The sequence below is a fragment of the Scardinius erythrophthalmus genome (assembly GCF_964197995.2).
Source record: "Scardinius erythrophthalmus genome assembly, chromosome: 14".
Lineage (NCBI taxonomy): Eukaryota > Metazoa > Chordata > Actinopteri > Cypriniformes > Leuciscidae > Scardinius > Scardinius erythrophthalmus.
In genome coordinates, this window is record NC_138234.1 from 3,514,983 (window position 1) to 3,542,927 (window position 27,945).

Here is a 27,945-nt window from a genome sequence, read left to right on the forward strand (position 1 = left end):
TTCGTTTTTACGACAGAGTGTTTGAAAGCATTTACTACCAGACACTAGGGGGAGCTTCGTAGAGAAAAAACACTCAGACTTGCCTGGTGTCCCTTTAACTCCACTCTTTCCGAGATGATTAATATAAGCACAGGTGCCCCTCAAGGCTGTGTAAGCTCGCCCTTACTTTTTATATTATATACAGGGGTGCACATAACATTTTTGGTCTTGTTCTCAGGGGAGAACCTGGGGTTGTTGCTTGGTCCTCACATTTTCAAATGCATTTTTTCCTTAACCCAGTTCACGGGAGGAACAAATTAGAGGGATGCATAATATATTGTTAAATATTGTTATCTGACTATACCTACATCCAAATTAAAAAAAAAAAAAAAAAAAAAAAAAAAAGAGCACACTTTAAAATAGTCATTTGATTTTTATCAGGCAGTAGGCTAATATGGCCTAGTCGAGTCTATGCAGACTGCTTGTTATTATCAGAGATGGCAAAGCCGGCGAAGGAGGTAAGTATTTTGTCATTTATGAGGAAATCTCGAAATCTTACGTGAGTGACAGTTCTCCATTACGGACGCGACCACTCTGAAAGCGCCACGGCAAGACTTTCAAACTTTCACAGAGACCTCAAACAGAAAGCACAAAGCCTTTCTTTAAAACGAATTTCGTTTTGTATTAATTGTATCTTAATTTTAATCCATGTTTCATTAACCTATTTCCTGGTTTTAATAAATAAATAAAGTAAATAGGCTATCTTGATTGTTTAAGCTATTTTTTAATTATAGCCTAAGTGTAAAATATTAGGCTGTGTATACCGACATGGTCATGGATCAATTATTAATATTAAATTTCATCTGTCTTTTGTAGGCACAGGCTAGCTGATGGCGCACCAACGAAAAATCATAAATGATGTGCAAAAATGCGTTTTCTATTAGGTTACAATGAAAATATTGTACGGTCAGGTTTGCCGAAGTTCGTTTAATTTAGGCTATTTATTTATTTAAATAATTCATTCATTTTTGTCCATGTGCGCCGATCGGAGACGGAGTTCACTGCTGATATTCTGAGGTAAGAGAGTTTTCTAGTCTCGCGGCTGTCATCAGCAGCGCCTTGCATTGCCCAATCAGCGGATGGCGGGCGGGTGCGGTTTTGAAAATTAGTCAAAAACGTTGATGCGGATGGATGGCGGACGGATGATGAGTTTTGCGATGCGGTTGCAATAGCCCATCCGCGCATCTCTAGTTCTGAGGCCTATCCAACACCACAGATTGCGCACCTATCTATCCCCAAATCTTAGGTACGCAATTGAGGGTTGCGGCAATTCATCTGGTACGCATTGTTTAATTGGGTAGCGCATGCGCACCTGCGCACCACTTATGTGCATCCCTGATTATATACAAATGAATGTAGAAACATCAATAGGAACAATTTTATTATTACATTTTCTGATGATACGGCCATATTGAGTTTACCCCACAAAGAGTCAGACATTGGTACTTATATACAGGAGATAGAGGAGATGGAGAAGTGGTGCAAGAAGCATAACTTGCTCCTTAATGTTAACAAAACTAAAGAAATGGTTTTTGACCCTAGGTCTATAGGTGACCAAAGCCCTATTATAATTGAAGGAGTACCGATTGAACAAGTAACAACATATAAATATTTAGGAATTCATTTAGACAAACTGTTACAGTGGTCACATCATGTAGATTATGTTTCATCAAAAATGTGTCAGCGTTTATATTTTTTAAGAAGACTAAGAGTTCATGGTGTTGATAAAGATATTATGCTCCTTTTTCACAAGACAGTTATTGAGTCTATATTGAGATATGGTATTATAGCTTGGTTTGGTAACCTGTCAGTTAAACTAAAAACACAGCTCCAAACATTGATTAAAAGGGCAGGGAAGATAATTGGATCAGTGCCACCGACTACTCTTAATGAGCTTTTTGAGGAGGTGGTGCGAAAACAGAGTTTTAAAATTAGGCTATTAATGATCCGAATCATGTTCTCTACAGTGAGTATGAGTTGATGCCCTCAGGCAGAAGGTACAGGGTACCGACCTGTAAACTGAATAGGTTTAAATTTTCCTTTGTACCATTAAAATATTGAATAAAAACAAATAGGGTGTGGGCAAGCTGTAATTAGGTATAGAGGCTAGTGATTACAGTATGCGTTAGCAGAAGGTGGGATGTGTTCACGGTTTTTTTTATTCACGGTGATAATTATGTGTAGTAATTCATGCTATGTGTAGTAAATCATGTTATGTGTTGTATGTTGTGCTGCATCTGTTGTCCCGAATGCCCAAGATGAATTTCTCCGCTAGGAGACAATAAAGGCTAATCAAATCAAATCAACTTGTTTGTTTACTGTGTTGCATATGAAACATGGTTCAAAACAGATTATTGAAATAAAAGGCATTATAAAACTTACCTATATCTTGCAGATGTCACAATAGCTGATCGTGTCGATTGCTCAAATCGGTTAACAATAAAATGAGCTTAATGTGTGAATTTACAGATCTGAAGACATCAGCATAATGAATGAGGAGAAAACAGGATCTATTGATGCGAAATAAAGAGGCTTTTCAGCTGCTCTGATAATAGTGATGAGCCACAGACTATCAATACTCATTCAACAAGAATATAGATAATAAAATAATGATACTGTAAAATATTACAACAGTAATATAAATGTAAATATAAAGACAGCCGCTGATGACATTATCAACCCTTGTAATTTGTCCACATGAATCCGATTCAATAACGTTAACTTCATAACAACAAAGTAGTTCGCTATAACATCTTACCGTTTTGTATGGCAAAAGAAAGACACACGATGAAAACTTTTCCGAAAAGACCCCGTAAAATGTCGAGTAAACTTTATAGTGCAGTTACGAGATTTAACGTGTGAACTGTTTACCTCAGGAGACGCGCGACCGCGAAAGTGGTGACGTCATCACCACGAGACGAAATAAATGATAGATTATCAAAAACTCATTTTTAAGCATAACTTTTCTCCACTCAACTTTGTGATTTGGAACAAAAAAATATATATTACGTTTAAAAATAAATCTTTATTTTACAGAAACTGGTACAATAACGGTATAATTTTGGTCAGACAGTTATTTAAGAATAATGAACATCTCTTTACTGTGAATTCCTTAATCATTATAAGATCCCTGTAACTACTAAAGAGTTTGCTGTAGTATTTGATGCCATTCCCAGTAGCCTTATTCAACTTTTATCAGGCATGTTTTTTAAAAGTATATTCTGATCACCAAGGCTGCATTTAAAAAAACACTAATATTGTGAAATTTTATTACAATTAAATAAATAAATAAAAATCCATGTGAATTTATAGTAAAGTCTTATTTGTTCCTGTGACCAAAGCTGAATTTCAGCATCATTACTCCAGTCTTCAGTGTCACATGATCCTTCAGAAATCATTCTAATATGATTTGATGCTCAATTTTTTTTTTTTTTTCAGGATTCTTTGATTAATAGAAAGTTACAAAGAACAGAAATATAAATCTTTTGTAGTATTAATCACTACTGTTCAAAAGTTTGGGATCAATAAGAAATTGTATTTATGTTTTGGCTGGGGAAATAAATAAAATGAATCAATGGGAAATCAATGAACCCCTAAAATGGGATCATCAACATGTGAAAAACTACTCAAACCCAAAATCGTATCAATTTATTTAGAGATTTCTGTAACTTATCCAACCATACACAGAACAGATCAGACATCCAAGAAATGCATGCTTACTCAAAATGACATTGCACTAAACATGATGCAAGTAGTTTTACATTTTGTTTACCCAGAAAACTAACATATCTAGCATGAAGTTTTGTTCTAGCATTAACTTTACCTAAAGTTTTCATAGCCATACTTGCACCACTTAAATCATTGTCAAGGACACAGCCAAGATAATTAACACTATTTCTGTTTGATATTACACAATCCCCTATCTTGACACACAGGTTAGGAACCTTGTTCAGTTTACTTTTAGACTCACATAACATGATCCCGTTTCTTACCTAAATGCAATAAGAGTTTATTTTCAGAGAGCCAGGCTCTTACTTTATATAACTCCTCATATCACTTGTATTTTACTGACATCCTTGTCTGAAACCAGTAAAGCAGAGAACAAATTACAGTCACAAACTGCTTGCATATCATTTATGTTTAGGAGGAATAAAAGGGGGCCTAAGACACTTCCCTGGGGAACTCCATTATTAATAATTGTTTATTCAGAGAGAAACCCATCAATTTCTACAATTTGAATTCTCCCAGTTTAATAAAAGTTCAACCAGGCTATCAGCATACTTGAAAAACACATGACACTTAATTTATCTTACAGTACTGAATGATTCACTGTCAAAAGCTTTTTGGAGATCCAAGAGTACCATTGCACACATTTTACCTCCATCAATCTGCTTCCTTATAAAATCTGTTAAATACAATACATTTATATTTGATCATTTAGCAGACGCTTTTATCCAAAGTGACTTACAAATGAGGAGAGCAATAGAAGCAATCAAACTAACAACAGGAAAACATTAGAAGTAACTAATTGTTTTTTTTTTTCTTGATGCAAGAAGAAGGAGCAGACAATAAAAATGGACAATAAAAGTTTAATATTTGGTGCAGCAAATACAAAAAGAAATTAAAGAAACAAATAAGACAGATCTCTCTCTTTATTGACTAACAAGATAATAAAGCATCTCAATCAGCCTCTTCTTCAGCTTCCTGAGCAAGAACAGTTAGTAAAAAAAGTAAAAAAAAACCACTTGTACTTTTAAACATATTGATTATATTAAGCAACAACATTATATATGCGATATTGCTCTTTGAGAAGAAACTTTATCTTTGAGTTGATGTGAATCTCACAGTTAAATATAAACTATTTAATGTGACAAATGTTGACAATGTTTCTTTTATACTGTCGATGGTTGTGGCCAGGGCTGAAGAGTTCTAGAATCACCGGTGTCCCAGAAATTAGGTAGTTCAGGGGGTTCGGGGTCATGAACATAAGCTCAACTGATATTTATATACATCAGTTTTCCTGATTATTTTTGTCGGTTGTTTATATTTTATCTCACACTTCATGACCGTTAACTGAAGGCTAGATCATGCGCTCAGCAGCTTCTGTGAACATAAAGCCTGTCTACTTTAATTTGATTGGTCATCTCAATATTCTGATGTTGATGAGTGGCGACAGACCGCAGAGCTCAGACGAGAAGATCTTGGAGATGTGCAATATCCTTGCAGCACTAAAGTAGAGTTAATACTATATTAGAGAATTATTTCACAACCTTTGTTATATACACCTCAGAAATATACTGAAGTCTGGAGCTCGGTGACTTCATAACTGGCTACAGCCGTGGTTGAGGCTGGTTTAGACAAACTAATAGGAAAGAGAGGTGGCATCACACTTGAAAGTGCTGGAACTGAAGATAAGCTACTCAATGTGAGTTTCTGTATGTCTGTGTAGATTAGATGAACGAGTGAAGCTCTTCCCACATGCAGTGCAGTGATACGGTTTCTCTCCAGTGTGGATGATCATGTGTTGTTTCAGGTTTCCTGAGTCACTGAATCTCTTGTCGCAGTGTGAACACTTGTAAGGTTTCTCTCCAGTGTGCATCCTCTGGTGCCGTTTCAAATCATCAGCTCTAATAAAAGTTTTCTCACACTCAAAGCACACATGATTTCTTACACCAGTGTGTATTTTCTGATGAACTTGTAAATCCTGCAGACGTGAAAACCTCTTTCCACACAAAGAACATGAATGTGGTTTCTCCTGTGAATGAACTGTCATGTGTCTCTTCAGGACTGAAGCCCTCAAAAATGTTTTCCCACATTGATCACATTCATGCAGTTTCTCTCCAGTGTGGATCCTCATGTGTTCCTGAAGGTGTCCTTGTCGTGTAAAACTCTTCCCACACTGATCACATGTGAATGGTTTCTCTCCAGTGTGGATCCTCATGTGAACCTTGAGATATGGTTTGCATGTGAAACTCTTTCCACACTGAGTGCAAGTGAAAGATTTCTGAGATCTTCTTTGATGTTTCTCCACTTCATTCACTTCTTCATTCTCATCCATCGGGCCTGAAATTAAAGTTAAAAAAGTGGTCAGTAAATCAATAAAATAACAATTATGTAGTAAAAAAAAAAAAAAACTAGATCACAAGTGGACGTGCTAAACACAGGTGTAAACAGGGGCTAAAACAATTTGAGCTTGTCCACTTTTGACCACTTCCAGAGGTAGTCGAAAACACATTGAACCGGATTGCTTTGGTAGTGTAGACGCTCATGTGGTCGAGTGTGTTCAAACAAACACAAATGCGTAAACATTATGGGAAGCGCTGTAGCCAGACGGCATTTAAACTTTGTTGGCTGAAGACCCAAGTTTGGTTTGAAGAAGGAAAACTCTGTGTTTGACGTGGACTTGCAGCTTTAAGAGCAGAAACAAAACTCTTTGTATATTTTTCTGTCCGTCTCTGGTCATGCTCACATGCAAATTGCATGAGCTTATTTCCCCCATTATACTGAAAAACCCGTACATTTACCTGCCCATAGACCGTCCCCTCAAAGAAACAGAACAAAAGTGGATAATAGAGATGGATTTGAAACACCAGGTGTAAACGGGAATGGGTCCTTGTATACTTGTGATCAACTGACCAAAACGCATCTTAACACCAGCTGTAGACAAAGCCTCACAATCTTCTTTAATCCTTTTGAACATGTGATTGAAACCAAATGTGAGACATTTAACCTGACCAATCAGCAGATTACAGCTTTCCCACATCGTACTGAAGGTGTGACATTTAGCAAACCTCAGATGTACACACACATCTTGGCCGACAGACCTTTATCACTATCAGCACTTCTTTACGGGTCACTAATGGCCCTTGTGGTAAGAAAGAGGGGGTTGGAGCAGGAAAGCAAACGTCTTTGTTCATTTGCAACCCTAAAGATCGCAAAAACAATGAAATATAGTTTTTCCATCACCATGTCAATTCAATTCAATTCAATAAATTTATTGCCATGTCAACAAGTTGATAGGAATGTCTTGGTACAACTCTCAGACATGAATAACCTAAAAAGACAAACATCATAAAAAAAAAAAAATAAAAAAAAAGTCCCTTTAGGGGCTCTGAGTAAATCACATTTTTGTAGTGAGAACTATTAAATATTTGATAAACTATGCAACTACCTAAAATATTAACTAGGGGTGTAAGAAAAAATCGATACACTTGAGTATCGCGATATTTTATTTTGCAATACTGTATCGATTTTCAAAAACGCAATATCGATTTTTTTTTTTTACGTCCAAAAACATTCATGGTAAGACCGTAAGACAGTGGTTCACGTTTATGTTGTTTAAATCCCTACCACTAGATAGCTATGCTGAGACGCACCGCTAGTGTCCTCGCCAGGCTCGCCTATAACGGTGCGTGTCCACTGGACATTTTAGGATTGACAGCGGACCGGAGAAAGCGTTGAGAGCGACCGAGAGCGTCAAAAAGTTGGGCAGTTCCTTTATACAAATATGAAGCGAATTGCTGTGAGGTTCGGGATGTGACGTCTGTCTTGAGAGTTTAAACATATGCAAATTGTGCCGGAGTTTAAGCTGGATTTAGTGCGTAAATCATTTTGTTTACAAATTAAACGTTGTGCAGTTGTTATATTATGTTAAATATTTCATTTTGGATGTGTTTATTGTGATTATAATGGCTGGTTTTATAAAAGTTTATACAATTGAAAGAATATCTTTGCTTGGTGCATTTGGAAACAAAGCTTGTCTATTTCTAAATGTAATCGCGTGCATCGTTCACACCAAACGCGAATAGAGCATATCTGGCGCGAGTGATTTCAATGTTAAGTCAATGCAAAGACGCGTTTATGCACGTTTGGAGGTCCTGCGGCACGAGGCATTTAGCGCGGCGCGGTTCGCCTCATTCGCGCGTCCAGTTCTTTTAAAATCTTTTACCACATAAAACTTGATTTCAATATATGACACATTCATTTTGTTCACTTTCATCCACTTCCATTCATTTTCGTCCAGTTCACGTTGTTGTTTTGTATTGTGACTAGGGGTTATGCACCTATTTTCTTTTATTATGGCCTACTTGAGCATATAAACATTTGCTCACTAAGAACCTGTGAACCACAATCCCAGACAGATTGATTTTCTGTGTACTGAATTGTTTACCTAAAGTAATCTTCTTTGACTTTTATGCACATCATGTCTTTTTTTAAATATTTTTAATATATTTTACCTAAAAAAAATCCCAATATATCGCCTGTGCATCGAAATATATTGCAATATATTGAATCGTGACCCATGTATCATGATACGTATCGTATCGCCAGATTCTTGCCAATACACAGCCCTAATATTAACATTTTAAAAATACACAATAATGCTATAATTTTAACACTCCCTGTTTTTACACAAACTAAACCACGTGTAGCAAAGTCTATTTATGTGATCACTGTTTTTAAATGTTGGTGTTTTAGCAAGATAATAACAATATTTTGGAATGTGCAAAAACTGTATTAAGACATATCCATAATTTTGGTAACATGGTTGCAGTAATTGTGAACCAGATGTAAAATAAACAGAAAAAAATCTCAGATAATACTTATATTGACTTACAGATAACAAACATCCTTGTTAAAAAAAAATTGCACCTGGTTCATATTATTTGCTGCTTTAATTATAATTCAACTATATTGATCCTACTATAACAGAGCTAAATCTGATGAACTGCTTTATAACCTTAATGTTCTTCAGCCTCACTAATGAAGAATCAGGAATAAACACCAACCTCTTTGTTCTTCAGTGTGTTTCATTCTGCAGTGTTCTGGATCTCTCATGTTCTCACTGTCCTTCAATAAGGAGGAGGAGCTTCACTGAAGGAGGAGGAGCTTCACTGAAGGAGGAGGAGCTTCACTGCAGGAGGAGGAGCAGATCTGGCAAAATCAAGAAGAAATCACTTACTAAGTTAAAAAAAGTTCACCCACTTTAAGTATTTATGGTCACATTGTAAAAAAAATTAAGAATAAAAAAAGATTAAAACATATAAAAATATATTTACAGATTTGCAAGAAACAAATGGCACAGCAACTGAGTTAACTCAACTTTTTTTTGTTTATTGTGTTGCATATGAAACACGGTTCATCACAGATAAATGAAATAAATGCTCTTATGAAACTTACCTCTATCTTGTAGATGTCAAAATAGCTGATTGTGTCGTTTGCTCAAATCTGTTGACAATAAAATGAGCTTAATGTGTCAATTTACAGATCTGAAGACATCAGCATAATGAATGAGGAGAGAACAGGATCTATTGACATGAGATAAAGAGGCTTTCCAGCTGCTCTGATAATAGTGATGAGCCATAGACTATCAATACTCATTCAACAAGAATATAGAGAATACAAGAATGATACAGAAAATATATAACAACAGTAATATAAATGTAAATATAAAGACAGCCGCTGATGACATTATCAACCCTTGTAATTTGTCCATACGAATCTGATTCCCTAATAACTTCTTAACAACAAAGTAGTTCGCTAACATCTTACCGTTTTGTATGGGAAAAGAAACAGACACACGATGAAAACCTTTCAGAAAAGACCCCGTAAAATGTAAAATGTTGAGTAAACCGTGAAAAGAAACAGACACACGATGAAACCCAAATGTTGAATAAACTTTATAGTACAGTTACATGATTTAACGTGAGTACAGTTACATGATTTAACGTGAGAACTGTTTACCTCAAAAGACCCAGGAGACGCGCGACCGCGAATGTGGTGACGTCATCACCGCGAGACGAAATAAATGATAGATTATCCTTTTACTGTCTATGAGATTATCAAAAACTCATTTTTAAGCATAACTTTTCTCCACTCAACTCTGTGATTTGGAACAAAAAAATATATTACTTTTAAAAATAAATCTTTATTTTACAGAAACTGGTACAATAACGGTATAATTTTGGTCAGTTTTTTAAGAATAATGAACATCTCTTTACTGTGAATTATAAGATCGCTGTAACTACTAAAGAGTTTGCTGTAGTATTTGATGCCTTTCCCAGTGGCCTTATTCAACCTTTATCAGGCATGTTTTTAAAAGTCTCTTCTGCTCACAAAGGCTGCATTTTAAAAAACAGTAATGAAATGTTATTACAATATATATATATATATATATATATATATATATATATATATATATATATATATATATATATATATATATATATATATGTGAATATATAGTAAAGTATAATTTGTTCCTAAGACCAAAGCTGAATTTTAGCATCATTACTCCAGTCTTCAGAGTCACATGATCCTTCACTCTAATATGATGATTTGATGCTCAATATTTTTTTTCAGGATTCTTTGATTAATAGAAAGTTACAAATAACAGAAATATAAATATTTTGTAATATTAAAGGTCCCGTTCTATGCCCCTTTTCACAAGATGTAAAATAAGTCTCTGATGTCCCCAGAGTGTGTATGTGAAGTTTGAGCTCAAAATACCCAACAGATCATTTTTTACAGCATGTTTAAATTGACATTTTTTGGGGCTCAGAAAAACGAGCCGTTTCAGTGTGTCCCCTTTAAATGCAAATGAGGTGCTGCTGGACGACACAGGGGGCGGAGCTTCATGAGCTCGTGCTCAGTCTGTCAGGAAAACTTCATCTCACGGAATGATGATAATATCAGAAACTCTCAGTAACGGCGTTCATTTCGAGTCGGACAATAATGCCTACAGAGTCAGATTGCTGTATAGAGATGAAACAGGTATGGTTTAGTAGTTTAATTACGGTTATTATAACGTATTTGTCATCTGCTTGTAGGCTATGTATCCATTATTTATTAATAGCCTACAAGTCTGCTGTCTGAATGATGATCAAACATGTACTGATGAGCAGTGCTTGAAGTCGGGGGAAAAAGGTGCCGGTACTCTCTTGCCTTACTCTCAGCGCCTTCACCCAGGGCCGGATTAACAATTTCCTGTGCCCCCCTGGACAACCAGACTCAAGGCCCCCCGTAGTTAGGGGGGTTCGGGGGCATGCTCCCCCGAGAAAAATTGGATTTCTCTGATCTACATATGTGCAATCTAGGACTTTTGAAGGCCAAAAAATTATAAGAAATAGGCTATCTTTAAAACCTTGTCATTCGATTATTTGTCAATACCTGCTCTCTCCTCATCTTCATATTTCTTTTTCTCTCAGTCTTCTTATCCTGGACTATTTCTTCCCCTCCTAAAGCTGAACTTAGTCTTTTCATTTTCGTCTGTGTCAATGACGAAAGCAAACATAGGCTCAACAGATATTTATACGTTTTATGAATCATTTTCTTAGACAAGTTAATTCACTCAAGGCTACCAGGAAAGCTGTAGAAGTCAGTATTGCCATTAGGAACCTCCTGCAAGCTTTGGAATTTGAAAACGTCTGTTTTTAAATGTTAAAAGTAATTTTAAATAATACAAATTATATATAATGTCATATTCTGTGTTAATTTTGACCACGAACCACGCGCTGTCACTTTAATTCAGTGCGTGCAGCACAGCGAAAATAGACTCGGTGTGGAAACGATCGTTGGACTGCTGGATATGCACCGCTCCTGGAACGCATTGCCGGACCGCATCCGCGTGCAGTGTGAAAGCTCTAGTCTAACCTGTTAATATGGGTGCGGGGAAAAAAATAAGCTCCGCATACGCATTGCAAACGGAGTATATGTGAAATGGGCGTGACACTGACGCTTTTTTTGTCAGTGGTAGAGTACCGGCTACATGCGAGAAGAAGCGGTACGCAAGAAAACGTGCAGGTACGCTTTGGAGTAAAATGCAGAAGTGCCGGTACTGCGTACCGGTGAGTACCGCCCCACTTCGAGCACTGCTGATGAGTTTAATAAAGTTTATTGTACATCACACAAAAGATGAAGCGTCAGTTTTACTTCAGAAAATCACCGTAAGAGCTGAGTAAACACAGTAGGCTAAGTTATAAGAAGTGCGCAAGTAGCCAGTAGAGTTGAGGGAGCATTCCTGTGGGCGGAGGTTAGTCAAGAAACGGTTCTGGTGATGTCACGAATGCAGGATGTAGAGGGGTGTAGTCCAATCGAGCCGTTTTTTGTAGTCAACTTCTGTTAAATAAAATATCTCGCTTGGCATTGAACTTTAAGCTTTATAATTTTACAGATATTATTTATGCTCTAACAGCAACATTACACACTAACTAAAGTTTGAAACATGGAATCGCATGCAACGGGACCTTTAATCACTACCGTTCAAAAGTTTGGGATCAGTAAGTAATTGTATTAATTTTTTGGCTGGGGAAAGAAATAAAATAAATCAATGGGAAATCAATGAACCCCTAAAATGGGATCATCAACATGTGAAAAACTACTTAAACCCAAAATCGTATCAATTTATTTAGAGATTTCTGTAACTTATCCAACCATACACAAAACAGATCAGACATCCAAGAAATGCATGCTTGCTCAAAATGACATTGCACTAAACATGATGCAAGTAGTTTTACATTTTGTTTACCCAGAAAACTAACATATCTAGCATGAAGTTTTGTTCTAGCATTAGCCTTACCTAAAGTTTTCATAGCCATACTTGCACCACTTAAATCATTGTCAAGGACACAGCCAAGATAATTAACACTATTTCTGTTTGATATTACACAATCCCCTACCTTGACACACAGGTTGGGAACCTTGTTCAGTTTACTTTTAGACTCACATAACATGATCCCGTTTCTTACCTAAATGCAATAAGAGTTTATTTTCAGAGAGCCAGTCTCTTACTTTATATAACTCCTCATATCACTTGTATTTTACTGACATCCTCGTCTGAAACCAGTAAAGCAGAGAACAAATTACTGTCACAAACTGCTTGCATATCATTTATGTATAGGAGGAATAAAAGGGGGCCTAAGACACTTCCCTGGGGAACTCCATTATTAATAATTTTTTATTCAGAGAGAAACCCATCAATTTCCACACTTTGAATTCTCCCAGTTTAATAAAAGTTCAACCAGGCTATCAGCATACTTGAAAAACACAGACACTTAATTTTACAGTACTGAATGATTCACTGTCAAAAGCCTTTTGGAGATCCAAGAGAACCATTGCACTCATTTTACCTCCATCAATCTGCTTCCTTATAAAATCTGTTAAATAAAATACATTTACATTTGATCATTTAGCAGACGCTTTTATCTAAAGCGACATACAAATGAGGAGAGCAATAGAAGCAATCAAACTAACAACAGGAAAACATTAGAATTAACACATTATTTGTTCTTGATGCAAGAAGGAGGAGCAGACAATAAAAATGGACAATAAAAGTTTAATACTTGGTGCAGCAAATACAAAAAGAAAGTAAAACTGGAAACAAACAAGACAGATCTCTCTCTTTATTGACTAACAAGATAATAAAGCATCTCAATCAGCCTCTTCTTCAGCTTCCTGAGCAAGAACAGTTAGTAAAAAAAGTAAAAAAAAAAAACACTTGTACTGTTAAACATATAGATTATATTAAGCAAAATAATATATGCGATATTGCTCTTTGGGAAGGAACTTCATCTTTGAGTTGATGTGAATCTCACAGTTAAATATAAACTATTTAATGTGAAAAATGTTGACAATGTTTCTTTTATACTGTCGATGGTTGTGGCCAGGGATGAAGAGTTCTAGAATCACCGGTGTCCCAGATATGAGGTAGTTCAGGGGGTTCGGGGTCATGCTCCCCCGAGAAAATACATATGTGCATTTCAAGACATATGAAGGCTAAAATCTCCATCACTCTTTGTTTTTCTCTCAGTCTCCCTACTATAGTCTGTCACTTCCCCTCCTAAAGCTGAGCTTTCTCTGATATTTTTTTTTGTCAGTGAAGAAAGTAAACATAGGCTCCACTGATATTTATATACATCAGTTTTCCTGATTATTTTTGTCGGTTGTTTAACATTTCTATCCTAAAATAGCTGTCAAATATGAAATGTTTATTTTAGCTATATTTGATCTCACACTTCATGACAGTTAACTGAAGGCTAGAACATGCGCTCAGCAGCTTCTGTGAACATAAAGCCTGTCTACTTTAATTTGATTGGTCATCTCAATATTCTGATGTTGATGAGCGGCGACAGACCGCAGAGCTCAGACGAGAAGATCTTGGAGCTGTGCAATATCCTTGCAGCTCTAAAGTAGAGTTAATACTACATTAGAGAATTATTTCAGAACCTTTGTTATATACACCTCAGAAATATACTGAAGTCTGTACCTCGGTGATTTCATAACTGGCTACAGCCGTGGCATCGCACTTGAAAGTGCTGGAACTGAAGATAAGCTACTTAATGTGAGTTTTTGTGTGACTGTGTAGAGCAGATGAATGAGTGAAGCTCTTCCCACATGCAGTGCAGTGATACGGTTTCTCTCCAGTGTTCTCCAGTGTTCTCCCATGGATCCTCTCGTGTTTTTTCAGGGTTGCTGACCGACTGAATCTCTTGTCGCAGTGTGAACACTTGTAAGATTTCTCTCCAGTGTGGATCCTCTGGTGCTGTTTCAAAACTACAGCTGTGATAAAAGTCTTCCCACACTCAAAGCACATGTGATTTCTTACACCAATGTGTATTTTCTGATGTTCTTTTAAATGGTACAGACGTGAAAAACTCTTTCCACACAAAGAACATGAATGTGGTTTCTCCTGTGAATGAACTTTCAAGTGTCTCTTCAGGGCTGAAGCCCACAAAAATGTTTTACCACATTGATCACATTCATGCAGTTTCTCTCTAGTGTGGATGTTCATGTGTTCCTGAAGGTGTCCTTGATGTCTAAAACTCTTCCCACACTGATCACATGTGAACAGTTTCTCTCCAGTGTGGATCCTCATGTGAGACTTAAGGTTACCATTTTGGTTAAAATCTTTTCCACACTGATCACATGTGAATGGTTTCTCTCCAGTGTGGATCCTCATGTGAACATTGAGCTTCTGTTTGCTTGTGAAACTCTTTCCACATTGAGTGCAAGTGAAAGATTTCTGAGATCTTCTTTGATGTTTCTCCACTTCATTCACTTCTTCATTCTCATCCATTGGGCCTGAAATTAAAGTTAAAAAGTGCTCAGTGAATCAATAAAAGAACAATTATGTAGTGAAAAAAAAAACTAGATCACAAGTGGACGTGCTAAACACTGGTGTAAACAGGGTCTATAACAATTTGAGCTTGTCCACTTTGGACCACTTCCAGAGGTAGTCGAAAACACATTCAACCGGATTGCTTTGGTAGTGTAGACGCTCATGTGGTCGAGTGTGTTCAAACAGACACAAATGGGTAAACATTATGGGAAGCGCTGTAGCCACCATATAATTCACAACTAGATTGTTCCTAGTCACGGATCACTAATGGCCCTTGTGTTAAGAAAGAGGGGGTTGGAGCAGGAAAGCAAACGTCTTTGTTCATTTGCAACCCTAAAGAACGCAAAAACAATGAAATATAGTTTTTCCATCACCATGTCCCTTTAGGGGCTCTGAATAAATCACATTTTTGTAGTGAGAACTGTTAAATATTTGATAAACTATGCAACTACCTAAAATATTAACATTTTAAAAATATGCAATAATGCTATAATTTTAACACTCTCTGTTTTTACACAAACTAAACCATGTGTAGCAAAGTCTATTTATTTGATCATTGTTTTTAAATGTTGGTGTTTTAGCAAGATAATAACAATATTTTGGAATGAGCAAAAACTGTATTAAGACATATCCATAAGTTTGGTAACATGGTTGCAGTAATTGTGAACCGATCTGACCGATACCATTTTGTCTATTTAAATGGAGAAAAATCGATCATAACTCCAGTAAACTATGGAGTGCCGCAAGGATCTGTGTTAGGCCCTCTATTATTCTCATATGCTGCCACTTGGAAATATTATTAGGAAACATGGAATTAGTTTCCATTGTTATGCTGATGACACTCAAATATATATTTCATCACGGCCGGATAAAAACGCTAAATTATTCAAATTGACAGAGTGTGTTAAAGATATAAAAGATTGGATGACGCGCAATTTTCTTTTATTAAATCCAGACAAGACAGAGGTAATACTTATCGGTTCAAAAAACCACCCACAGAACCTCTCACAATACAACTTTAACATAGTAGGGTGTCCTGTTACTTTATCCTCTACAGTAAAAGACCTGGGTGTTATACTAGACTGCAACCTGTCTTTTGAAAATCATATTTCATATGTTACAAAAACAGCCTTTTTCCACCTTAGAAACATTGCTAAGCTACGTAATGTGCTATTAGTTTCTGATGCAGAAAAGTTAGTTCATGCGTTCATGACCTCGAGACTAGATTACTGTAATGCTTTATTAGCCGGTTGTCCTGCATCCTCAATAAACAAGCTACAGTTAGTCCAAAATGCAGCCGCTAGAGTTCTTACTAGATCAAGAAAATATGATCATATAACACCAATTTTATCATCACTACATTGGTTACCTATAAAGTTCCGTATTAATTACAAGGTATTGCTACTGACTTATAAAGCCCTAAACGGCTTAGCTCCAGTTTATTTAACGGATCTTCTATCACCCTATAATCCATCACGCTCTTTAAGATCACTAAATTCGAGGCTTTTGGCCTAGGATATCCAGATCAACCAAAGGAAGGAGAGCATTTTCACATTTAGCTCCAAAACTCTGGAATAGCCTTCCTGATACTGTTCGTTGCTCAGACTCGCTCTCCCAGTTTAAAACTAGATTAAAGACGCATCTCTTCAGCCAGGCATTCATATAATAATTTTAATCTTACAGTTAAATCCGGTCTCTAGTTCATAAACGCCAGAGGAGAACTGGCCCCCGACTGAGCCTGGGTTCTCCCAAGGTTTTTTTTTCTCCATTAGGTCACCTGATGGAGTTTTTCGGTTCCTTGCCACTGTTGCCTTTGGCTTGCTCAGTTGGGGATACTTAATTTAATTAATCAATCAACAATACTATTGATCAGCATTACCAAACGTGGATGTTTTACACTAGAAACAAACACTAGAAACTGATGTACTATTTTATCTAATACTGTGAAGCTGCTTTGATACAATCTGTATTGTGAAAAGCGCTAGGCTATATAAATAAAGTTGACTTGACTTGACTTGAACCATAAACATGTAAAATAAACAGAAAAAAATACTCAGATAAAACTAATATTGACTTATAGATAACAAACATCCTTGTTTTAAAAATAAATAATTGCACCCGGTTCATATTATTTGCTGCTTTAATTATAATTCACAACTAGATTTGTCCTACTAGAACAGAGCTAAATCTGATGAACTGCTTTATAACCTTAATGTTCTTCAGCCTCACTAATGAAGAATCAGGAATAAACACCAACCTCTTTGTTCTTCAGTGTGTTTCATTCTACAGTGTTCTGGATCTCTCATGTTCTCACTGTCCTTCAATAAACTCTGTCTTTGCAGATTTCAGCTCTTCCTGATGGTTTAATGCTCGTCTTCACTTGTAGCTGATGGGAATATTCCAGCATTTATTGGTGAATTGCAGTGGGAGGAGCTTCACTGAAGGAGGAGGAGCAGATCCGACAAAATCAAGAAGAAATCACTTACTGAGTAAAAAAAAATAGTCCACCCACTTTAAGTATTTATAGTCACATTGTAAAAAAAAAAAGAAGAATAAAACAAGATTAAAACATAAATATATTTACAGATTTGCAAGAAACAAATGGCACAGCAATTGAGTTAACTCAACTTTTTTTTTGTTTATTGTGTTGCATATGAAACATGGTTCATCACAGATTATTGAAATAAAAGCCATTATAATACTTACCTATATCTTGCAGATGTCAAAATAGCTGATTGTGTCGTTTGCTCAAATCTGTTGACAATAAAATTAGCTTAATGTGTCAATTTACAGATCTGAAGACATCAGCATAATGAATGAGGAGAAAACAGGATCTATTGACATGAAATAAGAGGCTTTTCAGCTGCTCTGATAATAGTGATGATCCACAGACTATCAATAATCATTCAACAAGAATATAGAGAATACAAGAATGATACAGAAAATATATAACAACAGTAATATAATGTAAATATAAAGACAGCCACTGATGACATTATCAACCCTTGTAATTTGTCCATATGAATCCGATTCCCTAATAACTTCATAACAACAAAGTAGTTCGCTAACATCTTACCGTTTTGTATGGGAAAAGAAACAGACACACGATGAAAACCTTTCAGAAAAGACCCCGTAAAATGTCGAGTAAACCGTGAAAAGAAACAGACACACGATGAAAACCAAATGTTGAATAAACTTTATAGTACAGAGTTACATGATTTAACGTGTGAACTGTTTACCTCAAAAGACTCGGAAAGCGCGCGTCGGCGAAAGTGGTGACGTCATCACCGCGAGACGAAATAAATAATAGATTATCAAAAACTCAGTTTTAAGCATAACTTTCCTCCACTCAACTCTGTGATTTGGAACAAAAAAAATATATATTACGTTTAAAAATAAATCTTTATTTTACAGAAACTGGTGGTACAATAACGGTATAATTTTGGTCAGTTATTTAAGAATAATGAACATCTCTTTACTGTGAATTCATTAATCATTATAAGATCCCTGTAACTACTGAAGAGTTTGCTGTAGTATTTGATGCCTTTCCCAGTGGCCTTATTCAACTTTTATCAGGCAGGCATGTTTTTAAAAGTCTCTTCTGCTCACAAAGGCTGCATTAAATATTGTGAAATGTTATTACAATTAAAAAATAATAATAATAATTATATGTGAATATATAGTAAAGTATAATTTGTTCCTGAGACCAAAGCTGAATTTTAGCATAATTACTCCAGTCTTCAGAGTCACATGATCCTTCACTCTAATATGATGATTTGATGCTCAATATTTTTTTTCAGGATTATTTGATTAATAGAAAGTTACAAATAACAGAAATATAAATATTTTGTAATATTAATCACTACCATTCAAAAGTTTGGGATCAGTAAGTAATTGTATTTATTTTTTGGCTGTGGAAAGAAATAAAATAAATCAATGGGAAATCAATGAACCCCTAAAATGGGATCATCAACATGTGAAAAACTACTCAAACCCAAAATCGTATCAATTTATTCAGATTTCTGTAACTTATCCAACCATACACAAAACAGATCAGACATCCAAGAAATGCATGCTTACTCAAAATGACATTGCACTAAACATGATGCAAGTAGTTTTACATTTTGTTTAGCCAGAAAACTAACATATCTAGCATGAAGTTTTGTTCTAGCATTAGCCTTACCTAAAGTTTTCATAGCCATACTTGCACCACTTAAATCATTGTCAAGGACACAGCCAAGATAATTAACACTATTTCTGTTTGATATTACACAATCCCCTACCTTGACACACAGGTTAGGAACCTTGTTCAGTTTACTTTTAGACTCACATAACATGATCCCGTTTCTTACCTAAATGCAATAAGAGTTTATTTTCAGAGAGCCAGTCTCTTACTTTATATAACTCCTCATATCACTTGTATTTTACTGACATCCTCGTCTGAAACCAGTAAAGCAGAGAACAAATTACAGTCACAAACTGCTTGCATATCATTTATGTATAGGAGGAATAAAAGGGGGCCTAAGACACTTCCCTGGGGAACTCCATTACTAACTAGATGTACCGCATGGCGGTACAAAATATGACCGCAGCTCAGGCCTGCACTGGCTTTCCACAAAAATAAATGACTTGGAGCAATTTGGCTGTATTGCATGTTTATGTATATACCTAAAAAAAGTAGTAGTATGTGCATGTCTGTCTGTGTGTGTGTGTGTGTTTGTGTATGTGTGTGTCTGTGCGTGACGTGTATGTATGCGTGCGTACATGTGTGTGCGCGTGTGTGTTTGTGTGTGTGTGTGTCTATTCATGTGGATTTGTATGTGTGTATATGGGTGTATGTCTGTGCGTGTGGATGTCAGTGTCTGTGCATGCTTGTGTTTGTATTCCTGCATGTGTGTGTGTGACAGTATCATCCTAAACCAGCAACCCTTCGCTCAACACCACCATCTACAGGCCGATGAGTGTACAGTCACTAAATGTGCACATAAATGAATTTATTTTAGACCCCCCCCACCCCCCATGGATGAAATTCTACAAAACCTAGCATACCCCCAGAGGATATCAAGTTAATCATACACATGAAATATGGTGCAGTTCTGAACATCTCAACTGAAGATAGGGGCGATTAAAGCAGAATAATATTGCATTTTCATTTTTTATGGGAGGGGCGCAAATCACAAATGAGTGATTATGGGCTCGGTTGATGTGGGCCCTTAAGACCAACATACCATACAAATGTCTTCATCCTCGGTGCCACGGTTCAGGTAGTTATTTAGGAAAAACTGCATTTTTTGGGGTTTCGGGGGGCCCAGTGCGGGGGGGGGGGTTGTGGCCCCCGGGGACCAAAAGAAATTTTTCCGTAAAAGTCTAGTGGGGCTACATGCCCACCAAATTTCATGTTCCCCGGTGTTTCGGTGTCCCTGGTATCGTTGACGAAAAATTCAGTTAGATGACGAAAAAAAAAAAAACAACTTTGACAATCCTTAGCGTAGCTAGCGAAAGCGGTCATAATAATTTTTTATTCAGAGAGAAACCCATCAATTTCTACACTTTGAATTCTCCCAGTTTAATAAAAGTTCAACCAGGCTATCAGCATACTTTAAAAACACATGACACTTAATTTTACAGTACTGAATGATTCACTGTCAAAAGCTTTTTGGAGATCCAAGAGAACCATTGCACACATTTTACCTCCATCAATCTGCTTCCTTATAAAATCTGTAAATAAAATACATTTACATTTGATAATTTAGCAGACGCTTTTATCTAAAGCGACATACAAATGAGGAGAGCAATAGAAGCAATCAAACTAACAACAGGAAAACATTAGAATTAACAATTATTTTTTCTTGATGCAAGAAGGAGGAGCAGACAATAAAAATGGACAATAAAAGTTTAATACTTGGTACAGCAAATGCAAAAAGAAAGTAAAACTGGAAACAAATAAGACAGATCTCTCTCTTTATTGACTAACAAGATAATAAAGCATCTCAATCAGCCTCTTCTTCAGCTTCCTGAGCAAGAACAGTTAGTAAAAAAAGTAAAAAAAAAAAACACTTGTACTGTTAAACATATAGATTATATTAAGCAAAATGATATATGAGATATTGCTCTTTGGGAAGAAACTTCATCTTTGAGTTGATGTGAATCTCACAGTTAAATATAAACTATTTAATGTGACAAATGTTGACAATGTTTCTTTTATACTGTCGATGGTTGTGGCCAGGGCTGTAGAGTTCTAGAATCGCCGGCGTCCCAGATATGAGGCAGTTCAGGGGGTTTGGGGTCATGCTCCCCAAGGCTGGTTAAGACAAGCTAATAGGAAAGAGAGGTGGCATCGCACTTGAAAGTGCTGGAACTGAAGATAAGCTACTTAATGTGAGTTTTTGTATGACTGTGTAGAGCAGAGGAATGAGTGAAGCTCTTCCCACATGCAGTGCAGTGATACGGTTTCTCTCCAGTGTGGATCTTCATGTGTTTTTTCAGGGATCCTGACTGATTGAATCTCTTGTCGCAGTGTGAACACTTGTAAGGTTTCTCTCCAGTGTGAATTCTCTGGTGCCGTTTCAAATCTTCAGCTCTAATAAAAGTCTTCTCACATTCAAAGCACACATGATTTTTTACACCAGTGTGTATTTTCTCATGAACTTGTAAATCCTGCATACGTGAAAAACTCTTTCCACACAAAGAACATGAATGTGGTTTCTCCTGTGAATGAACTATCATGTGGTTCTTCAGGACTGAAGCCCTCAAAAATGTTTTACCACATTGATCACATTCATGCAGTTTCTCTCCAGTGTGGATGATCATGTGAGTCTTAAGGTGTCCTTTTCGTGTAAAACTCTTCCCACACTGATCACATGTGAACGGTTTCTCTCCAGTGTGGATCCTCATGTGAACCTTGAGATATGGTTTGTGTGTGAAACTCTTTCCACACTGATCACATGTGAACGGTTTCTCTCCAGTGTGGATCCTCATGTGAATCTTGAGATATGGTTTGCGTGTGAAACTCTTTCCACACTGAGTGCAAGTGAAAGATTTCTGAGATCTTCTTTGATGTTTCTCCACTTCATTCACTTCTTCATTCTCATCCATCGGGCCTGAAATTAAAGTTAAAAAGTGCTCAGTAAATCAATAAAAGAACAATTATGTAGTGAAAAAAAAACTAGATCACAAGTGGATGTGCTAAACACTGGTGTAAACAGGGTCTAAAACAATTTGAGCTTGTCCAATTTTGACCACTTCCAGAGGTAGTGAAAACACATTCAACCGGATTGCTTTGGTAGTGTAGACGCTCAGGTGGTCGAGTGTGTTCAAACAGACACAAATGGGTAAACATTATGGGAAGCGCTGTAGCCACCATATAATTCACAACTAGATTGTTCCTAGTCACGGATCACTAATGGCCCTTGTGGTAAGAAAGAGGGGGTTGGAGCAGGAAAGCAAACGTCTTTGTTCATTTGCAACCCTAAAGAACGCAAAAACAATGAAATATAGTTTTTCCATCACCATGTCCCTTTAGGGGCTCTGAATAAATCACATTTTTGTAGTGAGAACTGTAAAATATTTGATAAACTATGCAACTACCTAAAATATTAACATTTAAAAAATATGCAATAATGCTATAATTTTAACACTCTCTGTTTTTACACAAACTAAACCACGTGTAGCAAAGTCTATTTATTTGATCATTGTTTTTAAATGTTGGTGTTTTAGCAAGATAATAACAATATTTTGGAATGAGCAAAAACTGTATTAAGACATATCCATAATTTTGGTAACATGGTTGCAGTAATTGTGAACCGATCTGACCGATACCATTTTGTCTATTTAAATGGAGAAAAATCGATCATAACTCCAGTAAACTATGGAGTGCCGCAAGGATCTGTGTTAGGCCCTCTATCATTCTCATATGCTGCCACTTGGAAATATTATAAGGAAACATGGAATTAGTTTCCATTGTTATGCTGATGACACTCAAATATATATTTCATCACGGCCGGATGAAAACGCTAAATTATCCAAATTGACAGAGTGTGTTAAAGATATAAAAGATTGGATGACGCGCAATTTTCTTTTATTAAATCCAGACAAGACAGAGGTAATACTTATCGGTTCAAAAAAACACCCACAGAACCTCTCACAATACAACTTTAACATAGTAGGGTGTCCTGTTACTTTATCCTCTACAGTAAAAGACCTGGGTGTTATACTAGACTGCAACCTGTCTTTTGAAAATCATATTTCATATGTTACAAAAACAGCCTTATTAGCTGGATGTCCTGCATCCTCAATAAACAAGCTACAGTTAGTCCAAAATGCCACCGCTAGAGTTCTTACTAGATCAAGAAAATATGGTCATATAACACCAATTTTATCATCACTACATTGGTTACCTATAAAGTTCCGTATTAATTACAAGGTATTGCTACTGACTTATAAAGCCCTAAACGGCTTAGCTCCAGCTTATTTAACGGAACTTCTATCACCCTATAATCCATCACGCTCTTTAAGATCACTAAATTCGAGGCTTTTGGTCATACATAGGATATCCAGATCCACCAAAGGAGGGAGATCATTTTCACATTTTGCACCAAAACTCTGGAATAGCCTTCCTGATACTGTTCGTTGCTCAGACTCGCTCTCCCAGTTTAAAACTAGATCAAAGACGCATCTCTTCAGCCAGGCATTCATATAATAATTTTAATATTACAGTTAAATCCGGTCTCTACTTCATAAACACCAGAGAAGAACTGGCCCCCGACTGAGCCTGGGTTCTCCCAAGGTTTTTTTTTCTCCATTAGGTCACCTGATGGAGTTTTTCGGTTCCTTGCCACTGTTGCCTTTGGCTTGCTCAGTTGGGGATATTTGGGGATATTTAATTTAATTAATCAATCAACAATACTATTGATCAGCATTACCAAACGTGGATGTTTTACACTAGAAACAAACACTAGAAACTGATGTACTATTTTATCTAATACTGTGAAGCTGCTTTGATACAATCTGTATTGTGAAAAGCGCTAGGCTATATAAATAAAGTTGACTTGACTTGAACCAGATGTAAAATAAACAGAAAAAAATACTCAGATAAAACTAATATTGACTTACAGATAACAAACATCCTTGTTTTAAAAATAAATAATTGAAACCGGTTCATATTATTTGCTGCTTTAATTATAATTCACAACTAGATTTTTCCTACTATAACAGAGCTAAATCTGATGAACTGCTTCATAACCTTAATGTTCTTCAGCCTCACTAATGAAGAATCAGGAATAAACACCAACCTCTTTGTTCTTCAGTGTGTTTCATTCTACAGTGTTCTGGATCACTCATGTTCTCACTGTCCTTCAATAAACTCTGTCTTTGCAGATTTCAGCTCTTCCTGATGGTTTGATGCTCGTCTTCACTTGTAGCTGATGGGAATATTCCAGCATTTATTGGTGAATTGCAGTGGGAGGAGCTTCACTGAAGGAGGAGGGGATTCACTGAAGGAGGAGGAGCAGATCTGACAAAATCAAGAAGAAATCACTTACTGAGTAAAAAAAAAATAGGCCTAGTCCACCCACCACTTTACGTATTTATATTCACATTGTAAAAAAAAAAAAAAGAATAGGCTAAAACAAGATTAAAACATATAAATATATATTTACAGATTTGCAAGAAACAAATGGCACAGCAATTGAGTTAACTTTTTTTTGTTTATTGTGTTGCATATGAAACATGGTTCATCACAGATTATTGAAATAAAAGCCATTATAATACTTACCTATATCTTGCAGATGTCACAATAGCTGATCGTGTCGTTTGCTCAAATCTGTTGACAATAAAATGAGCTTAATGTGTGAATTTACAGATCTGAAGACATCAGCATAATGAATGAGGAGAAAATAGGATCTATTGACATGAAATAAAGAGGCTTTTCAGCTTCTCTGATAATAGTGATGAGCCATAGACTATCAATACTCATTCAACAAGAATGTAGAGAATACAAGAATGATACAGTAAAATATTACAACAGTAATATAAATGTAAATATAAAGACAGCCGCTGATGACATTATCAACCCTTGTAATTTGTCCACATGAATTCGATTCCCTAATAACTTCATAACAACAAAGTTCGCTAACATCTTACCGTTTTGTATGGGAAAAGAAACAGACACGATGAAAACCTTTCAGAAAAGACCCCGTAAAATGTCGAGTAAACCGTGAAAAGAAACAGACACACGATGAAACCCAAATGTTGAATAAACTTTATAGTACAGTTACATGATTTAACGTGTGAACTGTTTACCTCAAAAGACTCGGAAAGCGCGCGTCATCGAAAGTGGTGACGTCATCACCGCGAGACGAAATAAATGATAGATTATCAAAAACTCATTTTTAAGCATAACTTTCCTCCACTCAACTCTGTGATTTGGAGCAAAAAATATATATTACGTTTAAAAATAAATCTTTATTTTACAGAAACTGGTACAATAACGGTATAATTTTGGTCAGACAGTTATTTAAGAATGAACATCTCGTTACTGTGAATTCCTTAATCATTATAAGATCCCTGTAACTACTAAAGAGTTTGCTGTAGTATTTGATGCCATTCCCAGTGGTCTTATTCAACTTTTATCAGGCATGTTTTTAAAAGTAAAAAAAAAAACAGTAACGTTGTGAAATGTTATTACAATTAAAAAAAAATATATATATGTGAATATATAGTAAAGTATAATTTGTTCCTGACCAAATCTGAATTTTAGCATCATTACTCCAGTCTTCAGTGTCACATGATCCTTCAGAAATAATTCTAATGATTTGATGCTCAATGTTTTTTTTTTTTTTCAGGATTCTTTGATTAATAGAAAGTTACAAAGAACAGAAATATAAATCTTTTGTAATATTAATCACTACCGTTCAAATGTTTGGTATCAGTAAGAAATTGTATTTATTTTTTGGCTGGGGAAAAAATAAAATAAATCAATGGGAAATCAATGAATCCCTAAAATGGGATCATCAACATGTGAAAAACTACTTAAACCCAAAATCGTATCAATTTATTTAGAGATTTCTGTAACTTATCCAACCATACACAAAACAGATCAGACATCCAAGAAATGCATGCTTACTCAAAATGACATTGCACTAAACATGATGCAAGTAGTTTTACATTTTGTTTAGCCAGAAAACTAACATATCTAGCATGAAGTTTTGTTCTAGCATTAGCCTTACCTAAAGTTTTCATAGCCATACTTGCACCACTTAAATCATTGTCAAGGACACAGCCAAGATAATTAACACTATTTCTGTCTGATATTACACAATCCCCTATCTTGACACACAGGTTAGGAACCTTGTTCAGTTTACTTTTAGACTCACATAACATGATCCCGTTTCTTACCTAAATGCAATAAGAGTTTATTTTCAGAGAGCCAGGCTCTTACTTTATATAACTCCTCATATCACTTGTATTTTACTGACATCCTCGTCTGAAACCAGTAAAGCAGAGAACAAATTACAGTCACAAACTGCTTGCATATCATTTATGTATAGGAGGAATAAAAGGGGGCCTAAGACACTTCCCTGGGGAACTCCATTATTAATAATTGTTTATTCAGAGAGAAACCCATCAATTTCTACACTTTGAATTCTCCCAGTTTAATAAAAGTTCAACCAGGCTATCAGCATACTTGAAAAACACAGACACTTAATTTATCTTACAGGACTGAATGATTCACTGTCAAAAGCTTTTTGGAGATCCAAGAGTACCATTGCACTCATTTTACCTCCATCAATCTGCTTCCTTATAAAATCTGTTAAATAAAATACATTTACATTTGATCATTTAGCAAACGCTTTTATCTAAAGCGACATACAAATGAGGAGAGCAATAGAAGCAATCAAACTAACAACAGGAAAACATTAGAATTAACACATTATTTGTTCTTGATGCAAGAAGGAGGAGCAGACAATAAAAATGGACAATAAAAGTTTAATACTTGGTGCAGCAAATACAAAAAGAAAGTAAAACTGGAAACAAATAAGACAGATCTCTCTCTTTATTGACTAACAAGATAATAAAGCATCTCAATCAGCCTCTTCTTCAGCTTCCTGAGCAAGAACAGTTAGTAAAAAAAGTAAAAAAAAAAACACTTGTACAATTAAACATATAGATTATATTAAGCAAAATGATATATGCGATATTGCTCTTTGGGGAGGAACTTTATCTTTGAGTTGATGTGAATCTCACAGTTAAATATAAACTATTTAATGATTATTTTTGTCAGTTGTTTAACATTTCTATCCTAAAATAGCAGTCAAATATGAAATGTTTAGTTTAGCTATATTTGATCTCACACTTCATGACCGTTAACTGAAGGCTAGATCATGCGCTCAGCAGCTTCTGTGAACATTAAGCCTGTCTACTTTAATTTGATTGGTCATCTCAATATTCTGATGTTGATGAGCGGCGACAGACCGCAGAGCTCAGACGAGAAGATCTTGGAGCTGTGCAATATCCTTGCAGCACTAAAGTCAGTGCTCGAAGTGGGGCGGTACTCACCGGTACGCAGTACCGGCACTTCTGCATTTTACTCCAAAGCGTACCTGCACGTTTTCTTGCGTACCGCTACTTCTCGCATGTAGCCGGTACTCTACCACTGACAAAAAAGAAGCGTCAGTGTCACGCCCATTTCACATAAATTACTCCGTTTGCAATGCGTATGCGGAGCTTTTTTTTTTCCGCACCCATATTAACTGGTCAGAGCTTTCACAATGCACGCGGATGCGGTCCGGCAA

At 36.0% G+C, this 27,945-nt stretch overlaps 3 long non-coding RNA genes across 3 annotated transcripts; all 3 read right to left on the reverse strand.

Annotated features, from left to right (window-relative positions):
- Positions 1-4,584: 4,584 nt before the first annotated feature.
- LOC308701509 lies at positions 4,585-9,838 on the reverse strand. Its single transcript, XR_014031460.1, has 4 exons — positions 9,784-9,838; positions 9,220-9,267; positions 8,829-8,973; positions 4,585-6,102 (listed from the first exon to the last, which is right to left on the reverse strand). It is a non-coding gene; the product is annotated as an uncharacterized lncRNA (long non-coding RNA).
- A 3,518-nt stretch (positions 9,839-13,356) lies between these two features.
- Positions 13,357-18,431, reverse strand: LOC308701447. The gene is made up of 4 exons (XR_014031439.1): positions 18,231-18,431; positions 17,861-17,908; positions 17,412-17,592; positions 13,357-15,117 (listed from the first exon to the last, which is right to left on the reverse strand). It is a non-coding gene; the product is annotated as an uncharacterized lncRNA (long non-coding RNA).
- Positions 18,432-20,639: 2,208 nt separating this feature from the next.
- Positions 20,640-25,474, reverse strand: LOC308701465. The gene is made up of 4 exons (XR_014031443.1): positions 25,295-25,474; positions 24,927-24,974; positions 24,445-24,665; positions 20,640-22,254 (listed from the first exon to the last, which is right to left on the reverse strand). It is a non-coding gene; the product is annotated as an uncharacterized lncRNA (long non-coding RNA).
- Positions 25,475-27,945: the final 2,471 nt, after the last annotated feature.